We start from the raw sequence: 17,740 nt of genomic DNA on the forward strand, positions 1-17,740 counted from the left end.
TGGAATGTGGTGACTGGGTTAGGATAAAGAGAGGAGTAATAAGGAGGAAAGGTGAACCTCTTTATTCTGATCCTGTCAGAGTGGTGGCAGTTATGAAAGGGGCAGTGCGAGTTACTGGTGGGCAAGTGTGGAATAAAAATAGAGTCGCTTCGGTGAAGAGAGGCCATACTTGAGAGTCATGTGTGGGCAACACCCAGGAGAGAATCCTGGAGATTGTAACTGAGGCATTCATGGCAGTTTGTCTAAAACCAGTTTTATGAAAAGTGAACTAATCTGATGATACATATAAAAAAAAAAAAAAAGGAAAAGGGGAAGATGTGTTATGTTGTTTCTTCTTAAGGGAGGAGTTCTTCACATGTGAAAGGTAATGCAAGAAACCTCTAGGGTGGAAAAGCTATGCATTATGATGTCATAGAATGTTAGTGCAGGTTTCTTGTTATGGTTCGAGGAGGGACGGTTGGATGAGAGAGCTGAAGGGAAGGCTGAAGGGAAGGGAGCCCATGAGAAGTGGGGTCTTCTTTTCTAACTTATGTACTTAATAAACCAACATTACAAGCTTACCTGCCTCCGCGGATTTCTGTGTCATTAGGGCGCACAGATCTTTCCGCCCCCACAAACTGAAAGACAAGCACTGGTGAGATGGCGATGGCATGTAATGCCTAGGATTCGAACTTACCGTGATATTCGAAAGACAGGAGGAATACGTTCGTCATGAACACTGTGCCGCATGGTAAAGGAAGGGAGTGAAATTAGAGAAAAGGACCATGTAACGTAGAATTGCGTGACCAGGAAAGAGATAGTAAAGTCGTTTTCAACGGAAGCGGTAGACAGTAGTGGCAAAGTCGGATTTGGCTGTAACGACAGATGGTGAGGTGCGCGAGTGGCGGCAACGTCGGATGTGGCTGTAACTACACCTGGTGAGATGCGCCTGACGAAGAAGGCCCGCCATCTCACCAGTGCTTGTCTTTCAGATTGTGGGGGCGGAAAGATCTGTGCGCCCTAATGACACAGAAATCCGCGGATCGCACGTCATGGCAAATGCAGCATGCTCGCCCCAGCGGAGAATCACGTGGGGCGAAGGTTAAAGGTGCTTTCCGCCGGAGGACAGAACGGTGGAAAGCGGAGGTACTGTGACTGGTGAAGGAAAAATGAAGTCATGCACCAAATGTATGTGGTGTTGTTGATGAAGTATTTGATGTATATCGTATTTATTATATGTCCGTATTATGGCTATTGGGAATTTTAAGTATAGTGCTGCAATGAGTTGAAATGTTATGGAAAGCCATTCAAGCAGTATGTGGAAGGAAAGTGGTATGTGCATGAGATTGGTTATGGATGATGGTAGATTTAACCACATTTGAGGAAATTGCAGGTTTGGTGTGCCAAATCTGCTGGCACATGGAAATCCATTAGAGCCTTGCAAAGGCTGTGGACTTTTAGGTTTTAGAGCCATATGGCTATGGACTCTTAGGCCGATATGAGTTGATGTTGGGTGTTTTATTTTTTGTTTAATACCAACAACATGTATGGGTATGGAAGGTTAGGGTTAAAAATGCATATAGCAAACCAAGAGAAATGATGTCCTGTCAGTATGTCACATGCAGGAATGTGTGGCTGGGTATGGTGGTAGTGCTTCTTTATAGCATGAAGACTATTTTGTGATAAGTATGTATTATGATACGCAATCAATCTTGCGTAATGTCCAAGTACTGGGTGAATGTTGATTTAAATTGAAATGTAGTTCTTCTGTGTGAAGTGAAGTCTACGCTTGAATTGAATGTTTCAATGGGCAAATGTGGGTCCATTTTTATTGGCGATACTGTGGGTGCCAGGGAAGTATGTTTTTTTTTTTTTCCCTATCGTAGTATTGGATCTGGTTCTGGGCTCGGTTATGGAGATGAGATCTCCGGGTTAAGATATGACATCCGTGTGTTATAGAGGGAGGTATACCTTCTTCTTCTTCTTTAGGGATGTTGTGGTTTGTTGTTTTGTTGTACTTAGTGGAATTGGTTTGGTTTTGGTAAAGCTCTTATTACCGTGCAGTATGAAGGGAGGTGACCTTGCTGCTTGTGGTATGGAACGTCCTAAATGTCCTGTGGTGTGGAAGGTCTCGCGGATGGTAGCGCCTCCACATATCTTAAGGGATAGCGCCACTTAGGAGTACACTCTTTTAGTGCTTTTAGTTGCACTGTTTAGGTGAATTTGGTTAGGAGGTAGCGCCTCGGTAGGTTTTACGTGTTAGGAAGAGGAATCCTGAGGGTAGCGCCTTTTCAGGAATTTTGAATTAGTGGTTAGTGAGAGTTGCACAAATGTGAATGGTAATGTAAGCGTCTAGTGTCTTTGCTATAGCAGTAGTCTAGTCTAATATTTTGTTTTGGAAGTAGTGCACTCTTTGAAGAAATGATTCTTATCTTAAAGGACAGTAAGCAGAAGACAGGTGAAGCGAGTTGCTGGTAGGGGACGCCCTCTAGTAATTACTATGATAAAGTTGAAGATGCTGTTCGAGGTGAAGAATCTCTGGGTGATTTGTTTATATTTGTGCGTTGTGTGTTGATCCTGGCCATTTTTTTTTTCTGGTCAGGGTTTATTATGGGACTGGATTGTAATGCCATTGAGAAGAGTGTTTGAGTCAACCATATGTTTTTGAGATGGTCTTGGAGTTGACTGGCCAGCATCTCCAAGATGTTTGAGGAGCTTTACACCATGGTATGGTCAGATTTACTTGATTGGCTTGGTCCGCCTTTATATATATATATATATATATATGTGTATGCTTGTGTATTTCTGAGGCATGCCTGTTGCTGGTTGTGTGTCAGTGAGCTGTAGAATTTTACTGAACTTCTTATTTGTCTATGGTAATTTCTTTGTCGTCCTGATGACTAGTATTGCGTCGGGGTGACAAGTAGGTGCTTCAGGAAGGCAGCCTGAAGGCTCGCCTGTGGCGGGGGCGAGCAGGAGGACCAAAGTTATTTTGTGTTGGTTAAGGTAATGTGGGTTAGGTATAGCCTTGGAACTGGGCTGGTTTGTGTCTAGTGTTGTGTTGTGAAGCTTTTGTTGCAAGTGTGTTTTGTAAGGGGGAAGATGTGTTGTGATGTGCTTGGTTAGTCTGATGTGGTTTGTCAGGTGGTTTATGATGTCACCAGAGTGCCTGTGGAATGTTGATGCATGAGTGGGAGAATGCTGTGATGAGAGTTCTATATTGTGTCAGTTGAGCCCTCCCTCCCTGGGTGATGGGTGCCGGTGTCTCTTTGTCTCTGTCTCTATCTCTATCCTTATTGCTTATGTCTAAATCTTGGAACTGTAACTGTAACATAAGAACTGAAGTAAACTTAAGTAACCTAAAGCTACCTGGATTGAGCTTTATAACAATCGCGTCCCACCGTTGAATAGGGATAGCGTCCCATTGTGAAGGGATAGCGTCCCACGGAAGGGAGGGATAGCGTCCCACCTTTAAATAGGGATAGCGTCCCACTGTGAAGGAGATAGCGTCCCAATGATGAGGGATAGCGTCCCACTGAAGGAAGGGATAGCGTCCCACCGTTGAATAGGGATAGCGTCCCATTGTGAAGGGATAGCGTCCCACGGAAGGGAGGGATAGCGTCCCACCTTTAAATAGGGATAGCGTCCCATTGTGAAGGAATAGAGTCCCACTGCGATGGGGATAGCGCCCCAAGGAGGAGGGATAGCGTCCCACTTTAGGAGGGATAGCGTCCCACTGTGAATAGGGATAGCGTCCCATTGTGAAGGGATAGCGTCCCACTGCGAAGGGGATAGCGTCCCAGTGTCAATAGGGATAGCGCCCCACAGTGTGAGGAGTTAGCGCCCTGTTTTGAGTAGGGCAAAGTGTATGGAGGTGGCTACTCCCAGTATTTTGGTTAGTATCACGTTGGTAGGGAGGATCCTTCCATATGTGTGTGGGTGACCGATACCATGTGGTCATTGGTGTCGCCCTGATGTTTTGAGTTGCATCATCTCTAAAAGATGAAATTTCATCAGCATAGTTCTCCTTAGTGAAATGTCCATGAAAGTTTACCTTGGGATGGGTCCTTCCTGGTAGTGTCATGTGAGGAGAGGTATGCATACAGTGAAATGTTCAGTTGGTCCTCCAGCACAGCGTTTTCCTTTTTAAGGTTATCTGTGTCTAGGAGGGTGTGAGCAAGTTAAACATCTCTCTGACAAGTTGTCATCGGAAAGGGAAGAGATATTTATGATGTTGACTGCCTTGGACATTTCGTTTCTGCATTGTCAATAGAAAGGGAGATGTGTTGTGATGTTACTTGTTGAGGAACTATGAGATGGCTTGGAACACTGTGAGTGCATGGAATGTTTGACTATGAGCTTCGCTCCAGAGTTCCAATGCTGTCAGTTGAGCCTGGGTGATGGGACCCGGTGGTCTTTCTCTTATAACAGCTTAAGTAACTTATAATAAATGTTGATGCATGAGTGGGAGAATGCTGTGATGAGAGTTCTATATTGTGTCAGTTGAGCCCTCCCTCCCTGGGTGATGGGTGCCGGTGTCTCTTTGTCTTTGTCTTTCTCTCTCCTTATTGCTTATGTCTGAATCCTGTAACTGTAACTGTAACTAAGTAACTGAAGTAAACTTATCAAGTAACCTAAAGCTGCCTGGACTGAGCTTTATAACAATGGCGACGAGGATTTCCTTAACATCAAGAACGCATGGCAAAGGAAGATGAAGAGAAACTAAGTAAAGACATAAGAAGTAAGAAGTAAATGATGCAAGACGCCTGCTGCGGGGGGTGCAGGATGAATCAGGACCAGAAGAAAACAGAGGACACCGCCCCCAGAAACCGTAAGTCCCATCACCCAGGGGCCCGCGGGATACGTCAGTAAGAAGCCCTGACATGATCCCCATAGCGCAAGAGGAGCTGGAGGGAGAAAGCCCCATTGTCGTTTGGGACCCAGGAGGTTGTCAAGCAAAAGCCATGATGTTTTCCCCATGGCGCTCATGGCATAAACTGTAAGGGTTCAATAGGAAATGCAATGATCCCCATGGGGTGGACTGGTAACTGGATGGTTGACCCATAGTAGACATAAGAGTGGATTCACTTGTCTACTAGCAACATGAATTGGGCCCCATGCTAAAGAGACACCGGCACCCAGATATTTATGATGTTGACTGCGTTGGACATTTCGTTTCTGCATTGTCAATAGAAAGGGAGATGTGTTGTGATGTTACTTGTTGAGGAACTATGAGATGGCTTGGAACACTGTGAGTGCATGGAATGTTTGACTATGAGCTTCGCTCCAGAGTTCCAATGCTGTCAGTTGAGCCTGGGTGATGGGACCCGGTGGTCTTTCTCTTATAACAGCTTAAGTAACTTATAATAAAGAACCTTCAATTAATCTTAAGAAGAGTACGAAGTTACTTTACAACAATGGCGACGAGGATTTACAAGAACCAAGAGAGGAAGTAAGCTGGGCTGTGGTGGGGGAGCAGCAGAAGAAGCAGAGAGACCACTGCCCCCAGTCATCCAAGTAAGTCCCATCACCCAGGGGGGGCTATTAGCGCAAGGGGTTAAGGACAGTAAAAAGGGGTGTGGAGGAAGTTAACCTGAGAAGCCCCAAAGGGAAGCACAACCCCACAGTGATACACTGGCCCCACAATGTTGAAGATAAGGCTTGAAGTAGTGCAAGCAGAGAAGAAGTAAAGCGCTACAAGCAAGTGGTGTAGTTCAGGGCACTCTGCGCAAATTTGAGGGGTGCTGTAGTAGAAGTAGTACTTTGGGAAGTACTTTGGGAAAGCCCCAAGCCCGGAAACATAACCATATTTGAAGGAGAAACTCCTGAATTGAAATAAGAAGTTCGAGTGGAGCAGCTGTAACTGGGGAAAGCAGTGCATGTTCTAATAGTGAAGCAAAGCCCCTAAAAGGAAGTAGGATCCAATATTGCATGTTGGTGCACATGTGTTTGGCCCAATACGGGGTTAATGAGAGTCCAAGATGAGAAGCCCCTATTATGGAGCGTGAAGCGAGTCACATGCCGTGTCTGCTGGCAGCGGGACCATGTGGGCTCAGAGATGTCCGTTGGTACGGGAGCTCTATGCCTGCCCAGGTCCCCTGTGAGACTGATGAAGTAGCAATACTGCTGCAGGAGTTGGCGGAGCAAATAGAACGCTGTGGCGTAATAAGGCAAACTGTTCGGAGCGAGAGCAAACTACGCACCTGTGGTCTGAACTTTAGTTGTGCGTGTCTTTGGAGATATGACACTTGCTGCGCCGTTAAGGAGCATTGGAATAAAGGATAGAGTAAAGAACCCTAATGAAACGTCTAGCGTGATGACGTTCACCAGGGTAAAGAAAAAAAAAAATGCCCCAGGTAAAGGGAATGGTGTTCAGAGCGAGAGCTGACGTGCAGGCTGTGAACTGTCAGCATTGGAGCGGCGGAGTGCGAATGTTTAAAGTTGCAGACAAGAAGTGGAAGTTCCCGGACTGAAGGGATGTTCACGGAAGAAACTGGTCTGCGTTACACTTCTCGGACGGCCGTCATATGCGCACCTTGTTGACGTTAGTGAAAAACGGCGTAATGTCCGTCATGATGAGACATTTCCAAGTAAGTCCAAAATGAAAGTGTACGGCAAGTAGGAAGCGGTGCATCGGGGTGCCACAACAGCAGAGGAAGCGGAAGAACAGCATGAAGCTAGGGGCTGCAGCGTGATTACAAATCGGCTGCCATGAACGTGGGACTCGTAGAAGAAGTTCGAGCGGCCATCGTGTATCCTTTAGTATTCTTGATTTAGTTGCAGTCTCATGCGTGCATAGAACAGTTAAGGATCAATGGATCAGTGAGTGTGTGGGAACCGCACGTGAAGTTGAGAAAGTGTGATTAGAAGAAGTTTGCGGGCAGTGAGGTTGAGGAGTTAAAATGTATTAGATGTAACACATTTTGAGGCATTTCAGGATAAAAGTGGACTCATTTGGACTTTCATAAATATGCACAATTTATGCAAGTATGTGAGTTACAGGTGTGGTGTCGAGCCGCTAGATTTAACACTTTGAGGCATTTCAGGTTAGGTTGCAAATTGCAACATGGACACATAGAAATGGAAATGTTACTTTGGGTGAATGTTTAAAGGTTGCATTGTCTCTTAGAGAGGATGAGTTACAAAATGCAATGCATGGAAGAATATAGAGTTGGTGTTTTACGTGTGAAGTTATAGACATCGTGTTTGAAGTATAGATGATTTAGAGTTGAAGAAATATTATTGAAGTCTGTAGGAGGTGTGGTTATTTCATTCCTAGATGTTTTGAGAACGGGTGAAGATGAAGATGAGCAGGGATAGAGTCCCATAGTTAACGGGATAGTGTCCCACTGTGATTAGGGATAGCGTCCCATTGTGAAGGGATAACGTCCCACTGCGAAGGGGATCGCGTCCCATTGTGAAGGGATAGCGTCCCACTGCGAAGGGGATCGCGTCCCATTGTGAGGGGATAGTGTCCCACTGTGAAGGAGATAGCGTCCCAATGATGAGGGATAGCGTCCCACTGAAGGAAGGGATAGCGTCCCACCGTTTACTTCAGTTCTTATGTTACAGTTCCAAGATTTAGACATAAGCAATAAGGATAGAGATAGAGACAGAGACAAAGAGACACCGGCACCCATCACCCAGGGAGGGAGGGCTCAACTGACCCAATATAGAACTCTCATCACAGCATTCTCCCACTCATGCATCAACATTCCACAGGCACTCTGGTGACATCATAAACCACCTGACAAACCACATCAGACTAACTAAGCACATCACAACACAAACCATCTATATTGAATGGGAGACTAACCAGGTTTCCTGTAGGAAAAACTAATTTTCATTCATTAACTTGTTTAGCCCCCTTACATCCCTGAGAAAAGAATGATAACCACGTGAATTCCATGAAATAACTTAAAAGGAACTAGCTTCTGATTTTATATAATGTCAATAATGCTGTTGGGTGGCATTTACCCAGCTGCCAATCATCCTAGATTGAGCCCTTTGGCATTATGCTTCTTAGCTAGATCGTAGGTGATGTTCTTTAGATGGACAACACTCTTTGCCTCAGAATAGCGGGCTGGTGCTGGTATAGGCTCTGAGTTTTAGGTGACTGATTGGCAGACTGAAACACCAGGACTTCAAATCCGAGTTCATGAAAGGTATTTACATGTTTACGAACTCGTGCTGCCAGCACAGGCGATACAAAGGTTACAAGAACCCAATTTGCTAGTCTATCCAGTGATATATATGTTGGAGTCTTTCATTATCTTCCCATGTTATTATAGATAAATCCGGTATTAAATGTAACAACTCCAGCGAGTTTGGTCGGTTTAGAAACGGGCTGGCACTAGTGGCGTCGTTTTCAATGATCTTTACTTGTTTCGATCCCGCATGCCTGTCTATCACCTGCTTATGGCCTTGATTATATTGGACCGTTCCGATTTCACCGTTGGAATCAACCTTGTACCCATTCTTTATAGATAGAGGCTGTGAAATTTGATCGTCCTGACATGGCTTGTTTGAGGTAGTGATTTGTATGTCCCACACACGCCTGTTTTTGGCCCCCTTCTCATTTTCCCTATTTATTGTACTGATGAGATTGGCGGAGGCCCCTTTGTTGGTAGCCAGCACGAGTGGCGCACTGGGACCCAGACTGATGGGAGAAGTAACAAACCCCACCCTTCCTTCTGTGACATTAGGGGGATTAGTCCCCCCTATATTCATTGCCGTGTTTGCCTGCCGTGTTATAATAGACTCAGTAGGTTTAATAGTCGGGTTTGTACTTATCAAGGCATTAGGCTGTACTGATCTACCTAGTGGGCCCTGTAACATAACTTGCCTTGTATTTCCCTCTCCCAAATCATGGATCACAATGTGGTGGCCCTCAGTTGTTGACATCACTTCCATATCCCCCACTTTTTTTACAACTTTATATGTGGGAGGTTTTTCCCAGTCAACTAATTTAATATGTCTACAGGGCTGAGGAACAAGGTTTCGTTTTTTCTGTTGCCTCTTTGGTTGCACTAGGGAGGATAAGAGAGATTGTTCAATTAATAAGGCTTCCTGGGCCCACTCCTGTGATCTTGCTGTGATTTTTACTTGATCAGGGAGCGTCACCCTATCTTCATCATGTTCCGGGCCGCCAGTTGTTGTTCCCACCTGTTGCCGAGGTACCTTTGTTTTTTTCCCTTTCGGTGTGGGGCGGATCGGCCTAGAATCCATAAGATCAGTCGCAGGTGTTTGAGGCATTGAAGTCGGTTGTGAGGAGGTCTTGGTGATATCCACTACCATTGAGGTAATAACGGGTCATTTCCCGCTGATCCTCTGCCAACCTAGTGCAGACCATAAAGAGGGCATCAAGTTTGAATATAATAGAATTTAAAGAGGATGATGACCTCTTATTTTCCAGGTTTCTCCCGTTAAATGTGGTATTCTCAGGGCCCTAAAGTTAGAGTCCCTTTAGCTTACATCAAAAGAAATTCCGCAGGGAGAAACTCATTCCTCCTAATCAGGTGATGCTGATACATTTATACCTGTGGCTGGTTCATGATCTAGCCTTGACAAGTCAGTAGGATTACGCTGCAGGCCTAGACATAGCTTTAGCAGGGAGCCGTTATTGTCTATTGTGGGAGAGCATTGCAGAATGCTTTTAGCACTGTCACTGCTTATCCCAATTTCGGCGAAGGGCTTGGACGGCATTTTACCCACTCTGTTTCCCCTCTTCACCACACTGATACCCCTTCTGAAAAAATATCCAAAATGTTTTCGTTGAGCGCCTTCCATAGGTTTTATTGCGTGCTTTCTGTCCTCTTTTTTATTTTTTTAGCAAGGCAGCTTGTTTGATGCATGGCCGCCATGAGAGGGGAAGCAGTGCTGCGAAGGCCATATCTATGTGCTTTATTATTTTTCATGGTGAGAACGGGAGAGCACGTGGTAACGGTTTCAATTCGGACCCGAGGGAGCCGCCCACAATATAATGTTTATCAGACAACGCCTGCAGGCCCTAGAAAGCCGACTCTGCAGAGAGTGAGAAAGGCAGCTTCTCTCACCTTCCAACATTTTTTTCCTTCCCCTCCAGTTATGATCCTGTCCCAACTCCCGGCTCTCGCTCACTGCGAGTCTGCAGGTCTGCACTCCCACGCACTCCAGCAATGCTATTCTTTGACCTCGCACCCCAAGGAGTGCGAGCAAGTCGGAGTACAGACAGTACAACAGGAGCAGCTTTTAAATGTGTTCGAAAAAGTGACTGCTATAGTCCGCATCTTACTCTATTTAGCGATTTAGCTTTTCAGGTGCTAATTTATAAAATTATCACAGCCATACTTACGTGCATAGATATAAAAAATATGCACATGTACTTACAACCTGCTTTCAGGAGACAGCCTGGAGGTGGCTGCTCACAGTTGGTTGCTCCCGCCAAGCTCCTGCTCTACTCTCCTCTCCTCTGAGCTTCGTGCTTCATCTGCTGGTGCAGCTAGAGGCTCCTGCTCCACTGTGCATCTGTGCCTCAGACACTATGCGGGACAATGGCCAGTAGCCCCCTCACGACCCCCTTCGGGTATCAGTCACCGGAGCCAAAGTGCATGCGCAAACTCCCCTCTGCTCCCTGCTCGTCTGCAGCCTCAACTCTTGTGTGCAGTAACGAGGATCAGAATGAGAGGAAAGCACCTCTGAGCATCGATATGCATGTCCTTTAGCCTTAATATCCCTGTCTACAGTTCTAGACTGGTACAAATCCAAAAAACTGGGGGGTGGCAAAACCTTCCTCCTGCCATAGCCAGCCTAATTAACTAACAAAGGCTCCATGGATCCGCCCTTTCCTTTGTTAGCTCCTGGTGGCAGCCTTGCATACTAATCAGTTAATTCAAGCAGGCTCACGGGGGGCATGGTCGCAGGACTAACAAAGGACAGCAAAACCCCAACACCCCTTTGAGATGCACTGTGTCAACCTGAAGCCAGCTCCCGCCTCTCAGTATCAAGGGCAGTGACATGTCATGTCTGGGATAGCTGTTTACAGTAAACATCCCTGCAAGGGGACTCCATTCAGAAGGTGTGAGTATGTGGTTTAGCAGCGTCTGAAAGTCTGTTCTTGCCATAGCTTTAAGGGAGACCAGCCGCCTTAATCAGGCAAGATACCTCCCCTAAAAATCTTTCAGAGAACAGAGGGAGATACTGAATCCAGAGGACCCTCCAGCAGTTCCAGTACCGGTACCCAGCCAGCACACAGAGTGCCCTGCTAGGCTCTGCAAGAAAGCTTCCTAGGTGGGAGGTGCCAGAGAGTCTGTGAACTAAACCCAGGACAAGGCTGGTGCCTGCAACACTCTCCTCAGCTTTGGATGACCTTAAAGGATGACACGAGCCAAGTGAAGAAGCTAGGAGGAGTGCATCGCCAAATATCATCCAACGCCCACCTTAAAGGACATTTCTGAGCCAGTCGAGCCACTTGAGCAGCAACCGACTGCACCGCTGACAGTTGTCATGCCGCAGTCGCTCACGCTGTCCGAGGCACCTCTACCAGAGCGACAGACCCACCGACCAGCACTGAGACAACGATTCCTGACCCTGAGCCGCTGTGTAGGTCAGCCTGCAGCTGTCCGTCCAGTCTCACTCGCCGGTCTGCCTGCCACCGGATAGCCGCAACTGTCTCTCATCTTCAACTCTGTTGCAGGAGTTGCAGAGTTCCCTGAAACCGACGCGACCCTGTCGGGCACCAAGAACTTCTACAAGCACAAGGGACATTGTGGTCCTGTCCCGCTGGTGCTTCTCCGAAGGCCCTTAGTGACATTATATGACCCATTGCTCCCTTTGTGCTGAAACCAAGTATCCTTGAACTAATGAGATTAATTACTTTACTGACTAGCCTCCTAACGGTATCCAGAGTGCATCCCTTTTCCTTCTTCAAACTGTCTGTCCTCTGCATTCCTTCACAGGGTGGGTTGTATTTTGTAGTGTGCTAGAACTGACTGTTGTGATGATAATAAAGTAGATATTTGTATGCAATCTTGACTGGACAGCCCCTTTTATCATTGGATAATAATTATATTTTCGCTGTGTTGCAACTAACCAACGATCCACGACCTTGGAGAGATAAGCCTGCCGTTCCATCCACGTTACCAAAATTGGACAAGGCGGTTTATAATTTTCTTGTGTTTGCAATCTGTTCAGATCTCTTCTGGTGTACTAGAGTTGTGGGGCTAATTGATGGTTTAGAAACAGGTATTCATCCCTGGAGCAATGGTGCCCTGGAAGTTGATTAGTCACAGCGTGTTACCAGTTTCAGAATGAATTATCAGCAGTGGTTCCTCATGCCCTTGAAGCTACACACTTTTCAGATTGGATTTTGGTTGTGGAGGCCTCTTTGATGTCTGCCCTTTTTGGGGTCGTCTGTGACGTCTTTCTGGCCAAAAGATAGCCAAAGAACTCTCTACGGTCTCTTTGTGTATAGTCATGCCACAGTCCATTAGCCATTGCAGCACAGCTCTCAGTCTTGGCAGGTGTTCTTCTTCTGTTCGATAATGCATGAGGATTTGAAGATACATGGTCTGTTCCCGTTGGATGCCCGAATCACCTCTGCATACACAGCTGGTGGGGCAACAATGGAGTGTTTCACAAAAACATCAATTCAAGCCCAGCAGTGATCCTTACATCTGACCATCTCCACCCCTGTCTCAAAATGGAGACCAAACATTCCAGGAGGGTTCTTGTCGTTGGCACCCTTTGTCCAGTGAGGATGGGACGGGAATGTGGCTCACTTTACCAATGGTAATAAACAGCCAAGTGCCAGTTTCTCCCATTTTGGAGCCGGGAGCAACCTTATCTGTAAAGACATTGACGAGAAAGATGTACTGAGATGTGATGAGAGCAGGCTGAAAAAACGCTGACAAATGGAGGTATGGCGGAGAATGGAAGCAGGACAGAATACTAAGGCCAGATGGGGCATGAGAAGTATTAGCAAGTATGAGAGGCACGATGGAAAACGCAGCCATGGAAGAGGGAACATGGAAGCAGGTCCACAGTGGATGCTGCCCACTATGTTATGTTAAGTTATGGTATTGGGCATTTGTATAGCGCCTTTCTATACATTACTTTAAAACATTTATAACCCGGAGGCATTCTGGCGCTGACAAACAATAAAAGGGGGGGTACTGATAGGAGGCACAGAAGGACAATAGGTGAAAGAAAGTTAAGCAAACAGCCATGTTTTCAACTTTCTTTTGAAAGATTCCAAGTTAGACTGACACCTGAGGTCTAGAAGAAGATCTTCCAAGCTTTGGGTGCTGAGATGTAGAAGGCTCCCCTTCCAGCCTTTCTAGTTCTGCATCTAGGAAGCTTAAGGAGGTTCTGATTACTCGATCCGAGAGATATACTTTGGACTTTTTCCACTATCAGATGTTGCAGATAGCTGGGCATGATGCCCCGTGTGCACTTAAAAGTAATTACTAGAAGACGGTAGCGCACACGGGACTCCACCGGGAGCCAATGTAGTCCTCTTCTGGCGTCTGACACATGGTCATGACGAGAAAGCCCCATCACAACCCTCACAGCCCCATTTTGAATGACCTGTAATCTGTTCCCCTCTGTTTTACTAGGGCCAGCCAAAAGGCTGCAAGAGTAGTCTATTTTCACTCCGACAATAGCTCTGGCAATTGTCTCAGCGTTTGCCTGGGTGATCAAAGGCCTAAAATGGTCTAAAGGTCTGATGGAATAGACAGCTGAGGAAACAATACTCTCCACATGAGACTTCATGGTGAGCTGCTGGTCAAAGATAACCCCCAAAGTTTTAATCTTCTTCAGGGGGGTTATCTTGACCTCGCCAAGTTGGAAGCTCTCATAGTTCTGGCCCAACTTGGATAGAATGGGTTGCGAGCCCACAATCAGGAGCTCCGTCTTGCCCCTGTTCAATGCTATTCTGGACCATCCAATTCTCGATGGAGGTGTAAATTCTATTCAATTCTGCCTCATCCCAAGAATGAGTACCAATCACGGGGATGACACACTGAGTGTCATTTGCGTAGTTGGTAAACACAATACCCTCCTGATCCAGCAAGGCAAAGAAAGGAACCATATATATATTATAGAGGCAGGGTGAAATACATGCGCCCTGTGGAACACCAAAATCAATGGAGACCGGAGACGCCTCCGCTTCCCAAGAGAAGACTCTACTTTTTCTATTATTCAGGAAAGAGGCGATCCAGCATACCGCTGCTGGGGAGAAATTGGCCACTGCCTCCAACCTGTCTACCAGTATAGAGTGGTTGACCATGTCAATGGCAGCCGATAGGTCCAAGAATATCAACATAGAGGCAAGGCCCCTGTCCATCTGCTCCAGCTGCCTGGATTTAAGTTCCAGTAGCGCTGTTTCAGTTCCATAACCAACTCTGAAACCAGATTGACGAAAATTAAGCACAGGAAAATTATTCAATTGTTGGGCAATCTGTCCATACGCGACCCTGTCTAAAATTGTCAGTAAAAAAGGTCTAGTTGTAATAGGCCTGTAATTGAGTGGCACCTCCTGGGGTAGGCCGAGATATTTTAGGATGGGAGTGACCCAGGCTTGTTTGAGATCCGCAGGCACATGACCTTCAATCAATGAGGCATTTATGAACTTGCATATGGCAGCCAGTAGAGCAGGGGTACACATTTTAATTATTATAGCTGAGCAAGGGTCACCTTTACAGCAAGTGACTTTGAGTTGGTTCACAATTACTGACAGCTCATCCTCTGAAATGGTGGAAAAGCTGAATTGAGGTATGGACGGACTTCTTTTAAATGATTCTGTCCCCATGTTGGTATGACCCTCAGGAACAACTTCTTTCCTGCGCACTATATCTGATCTGATGCCATTCAGTTTGTCAACCATGGCGTCCTGGATGTCCTGACACCAGGCAGTATCCTTAACTCGTTGGTCAGTAATAGGCGGACTAATGGTTTCCTGTTCTTTAAGTATATTAAAAAGTTCCTTTACCTCAGATTGGGCATTGGAGATCCTGGAGTTGTGGAAGTTCTTCTTAGTTCTTCTTAGCTTCCACAATTGCCCATTTGTAGGCTTAAGCTGCACTTTTATAGACCGCCAGTGCGTGAGGCGAAGGACTAGTTTTCCAGCTATAGAATAGTTTCAAGGTGGAAGATTTAATTTTTTCAAATCTGATGAGAACCAAGGTTTATTTCGAGCCCCTTCCCTGACTTTCCTGCGTTTAAGAGGGTCTAAGTAATTGGTAATAGCCTCCAGATTGGATAGAAGCATTTTGGACATTCTAATGGAGGAGTCATGAGATGTGAAGTTAATAGAGGGACTAAGCAAGGGTTCAACTCTTTCTTGCGTAAGCTGTTTAAAATGTCTACTTAAAAAGCCCTGGGTCACTCTGCTCTTCATTTTCTTAGGGAAGTCAGCCTGGATAGTAAAATGCAAAAAAGCATGATCTGACCAAAGGCAGGGTCCTACTTGAAGGTCCTTGGTCATGACATTAGAGGCTGAAATCCAATCAAGAGTGTGACCTATATTATGGGTAGGAGAACAATTCAGCTGCTCAAACCCTACATTCGCTAAGGCGGTCTCATGTTCTGCAGCTACCTGATCCTCCTTGTGTCCCAACCAGTAGTTAAAATCCCCTAAAAGCAAGAAACTCGAATTAGGCTTTAAAATAGGCAATAGATAGATTCACCATTGGTATGATCTCAACACGCTGTGGATTGAACGCCCTCAGAGACCATAGTCCAGGTCAGTGGAGAGAGAGGGGTGGTAAGTAGTACATGTGTGCGCTCAGTATGTGTACAGCTACACCGAATTTTGTGGTCGGTAGCTGCATTCTAATGCTAAGAGTAGTGTGAAGGTTTTGTGAGACCAGCAGTATGTATGCAGCTAAGCCAAATTGTGTCGGGTTAGCTGCATTCTAGCGGAGGTGGGCGAAATTAATCATGGGGGATAGCCGCATTCTTTTCTGTTTTATGGTTCAGAGGAGAGAGTCAGCATATTGGTAGGTATGTGCTTGTATCTGTGCAGTTGGGAGAGGTCCCCTGTTCCTGATTACCTTCCTGTGCCTGCTGAATTACTTTTGCTCCCTGTTAGGCAAGTTTGGTAAGTTCTCCAGTGCTTAGTGTGGACTCAATTCTGTTTCACCAAGCATGGCTATATCACACTCTGGCTTAACAATATAATCAATGTTGAGTTTGGCCGTATCCCAAACCTGCTGTACCAGGCTATTAGCTTCCCAATGCTTCTGCAGTGTTGAGTGTTTAGGTCTAGGCATGGCAGGGGCTGCAGGGGCAGTGGACTTTTTTTGTGGTAACAGTCCTGGGGCATTACTGGGCCAAGCGATTGCAGATCTACAGTCCACCATCCCCGTGCTTACCTGCGCGGGCAATTGCTCAGTGGTTAACAGTTAATACCTTCTCGATAAGCAGTTACATCCAATTCTGTTCTGTGGGAATTGTGACTATTTCCTAAGTGCGTAGGTGGGTACTTTATGAACCTGAACGTTCCAGAGTCAAACCAGGCCATGTTATTAGTGCTGTGCCTGTCCGACATTTTTAGGTGCAGCGAATGTCTAAGTATTCCAAGTGTAGTGTACGTTTTGAGTTGTAAGTGACAGCTCATAATTGTCACTTAAGAGGTGGCCTGCCAGGGTCCTCACCTGATTTAAGAGCGTAGTACATTGCCAGTGTGACAAACACCAGCCCAGTCATAGTGTTAGAACAGAAGTACTAATAGGTCCAGTGTTTCGAGTCCCAGGTATTCATTTTCACTGGATGGTTGAATATTCCTGTTGTAGTTTATGGTTTGCGTTGTGAGTGACGCCTTATCATTGACCCTTACAAGAGATGAACATGCCAGAGACATCACCTGATCTAAGAGCGTAATGCATACCCAGTAGAAGAAAAAGTCAGGCCAATTATTGCATTAGAACATAAGTGCTACTATCAAACTAATTGTCTCTTTCTGGTCCTCTGTAGGCTTTCCCCTGCATCTCCACTGGAGTCTATGGTGAGTATTCCAATACACTCATTATGGTATACTTTTCTTTTGTACAGTGCATAACCCCTTTGTCCCCAGTACACTCTCCATATTTTAGGTAGCCTCCACCTCCCCTGTAAATACCTCGCCCATGCAACTCATTCACATCCCGGTGCAGAGAAGCAGCAACCCATCACGGATTGTGCTGTGGCCTATCACCAGTCACCTCACTAGCCTGCTCTGCAGCCCAAATCACACTGTGGAGAGTCCTGACTTTCTGTTCTCTAACCCCAATGAGCCACTGACTCTACTTGTGATCGTTGGCGCATATTCCCTCCAGGTCCTGCCTCCATCCGCCCCTCTAAATTGGATACTGTCTGTGTTTTTATCACCTTCAAATGAGACAGACCCAGGCACTAAGAGGAGGTTTCAGGTAGAAGGACATATATACAAACACTGAGAGTGAATTTCTTGGGGACAAGGAAATAAACAAAAGAAGTGAGGATGTGATGGAGATGCAGGTATCTACAGATCCTGACAACAGATATCAGACAGATCTACACATGCAAACACTGAGCGGGCATTTCATAGAGAAGACACACGTGTATAAAAACAGCACAGAGAGATTTTAAAGAGATACACACATAAACAAACTGGGAGGATGAATTTCAGGGAGACACACAAAGCATGAGAGGAGATTTCAGAGAGAAGCACATGCACACACTTTGAGAAGAAGTTTCAAGGAGATGAACCGTTTGGATTGAGCTGCACTCTTTGCAGCCAGGAAGAGAAGCTTCTCACAGT

General features: G+C 45.9%; 1 protein-coding gene across 1 annotated transcript in view; it reads left to right on the forward strand.

Annotated features, from left to right (window-relative positions):
- The window catches only part of LOC138520570 (E3 ubiquitin-protein ligase TRIM39-like), a 186,851-nt gene that overhangs the window by 19,981 nt on the left and 149,130 nt on the right, over positions 1 to 17,740 (forward strand). The window contains exon 2 of the mRNA XM_069632908.1: positions 16,936 to 16,966. The gene's annotated coding sequence lies outside the window, so the exon portion shown is untranslated. The remainder of the gene's footprint in view (positions 1 to 16,935; positions 16,967 to 17,740) is intronic.

This window comes from Ambystoma mexicanum, chromosome 13 (assembly GCF_040938575.1).
Source record: "Ambystoma mexicanum isolate Mex_15411 chromosome 13, UKY_AmexF1_1, whole genome shotgun sequence".
NCBI classification, from domain to species: domain Eukaryota; kingdom Metazoa; phylum Chordata; class Amphibia; order Caudata; family Ambystomatidae; genus Ambystoma; species Ambystoma mexicanum.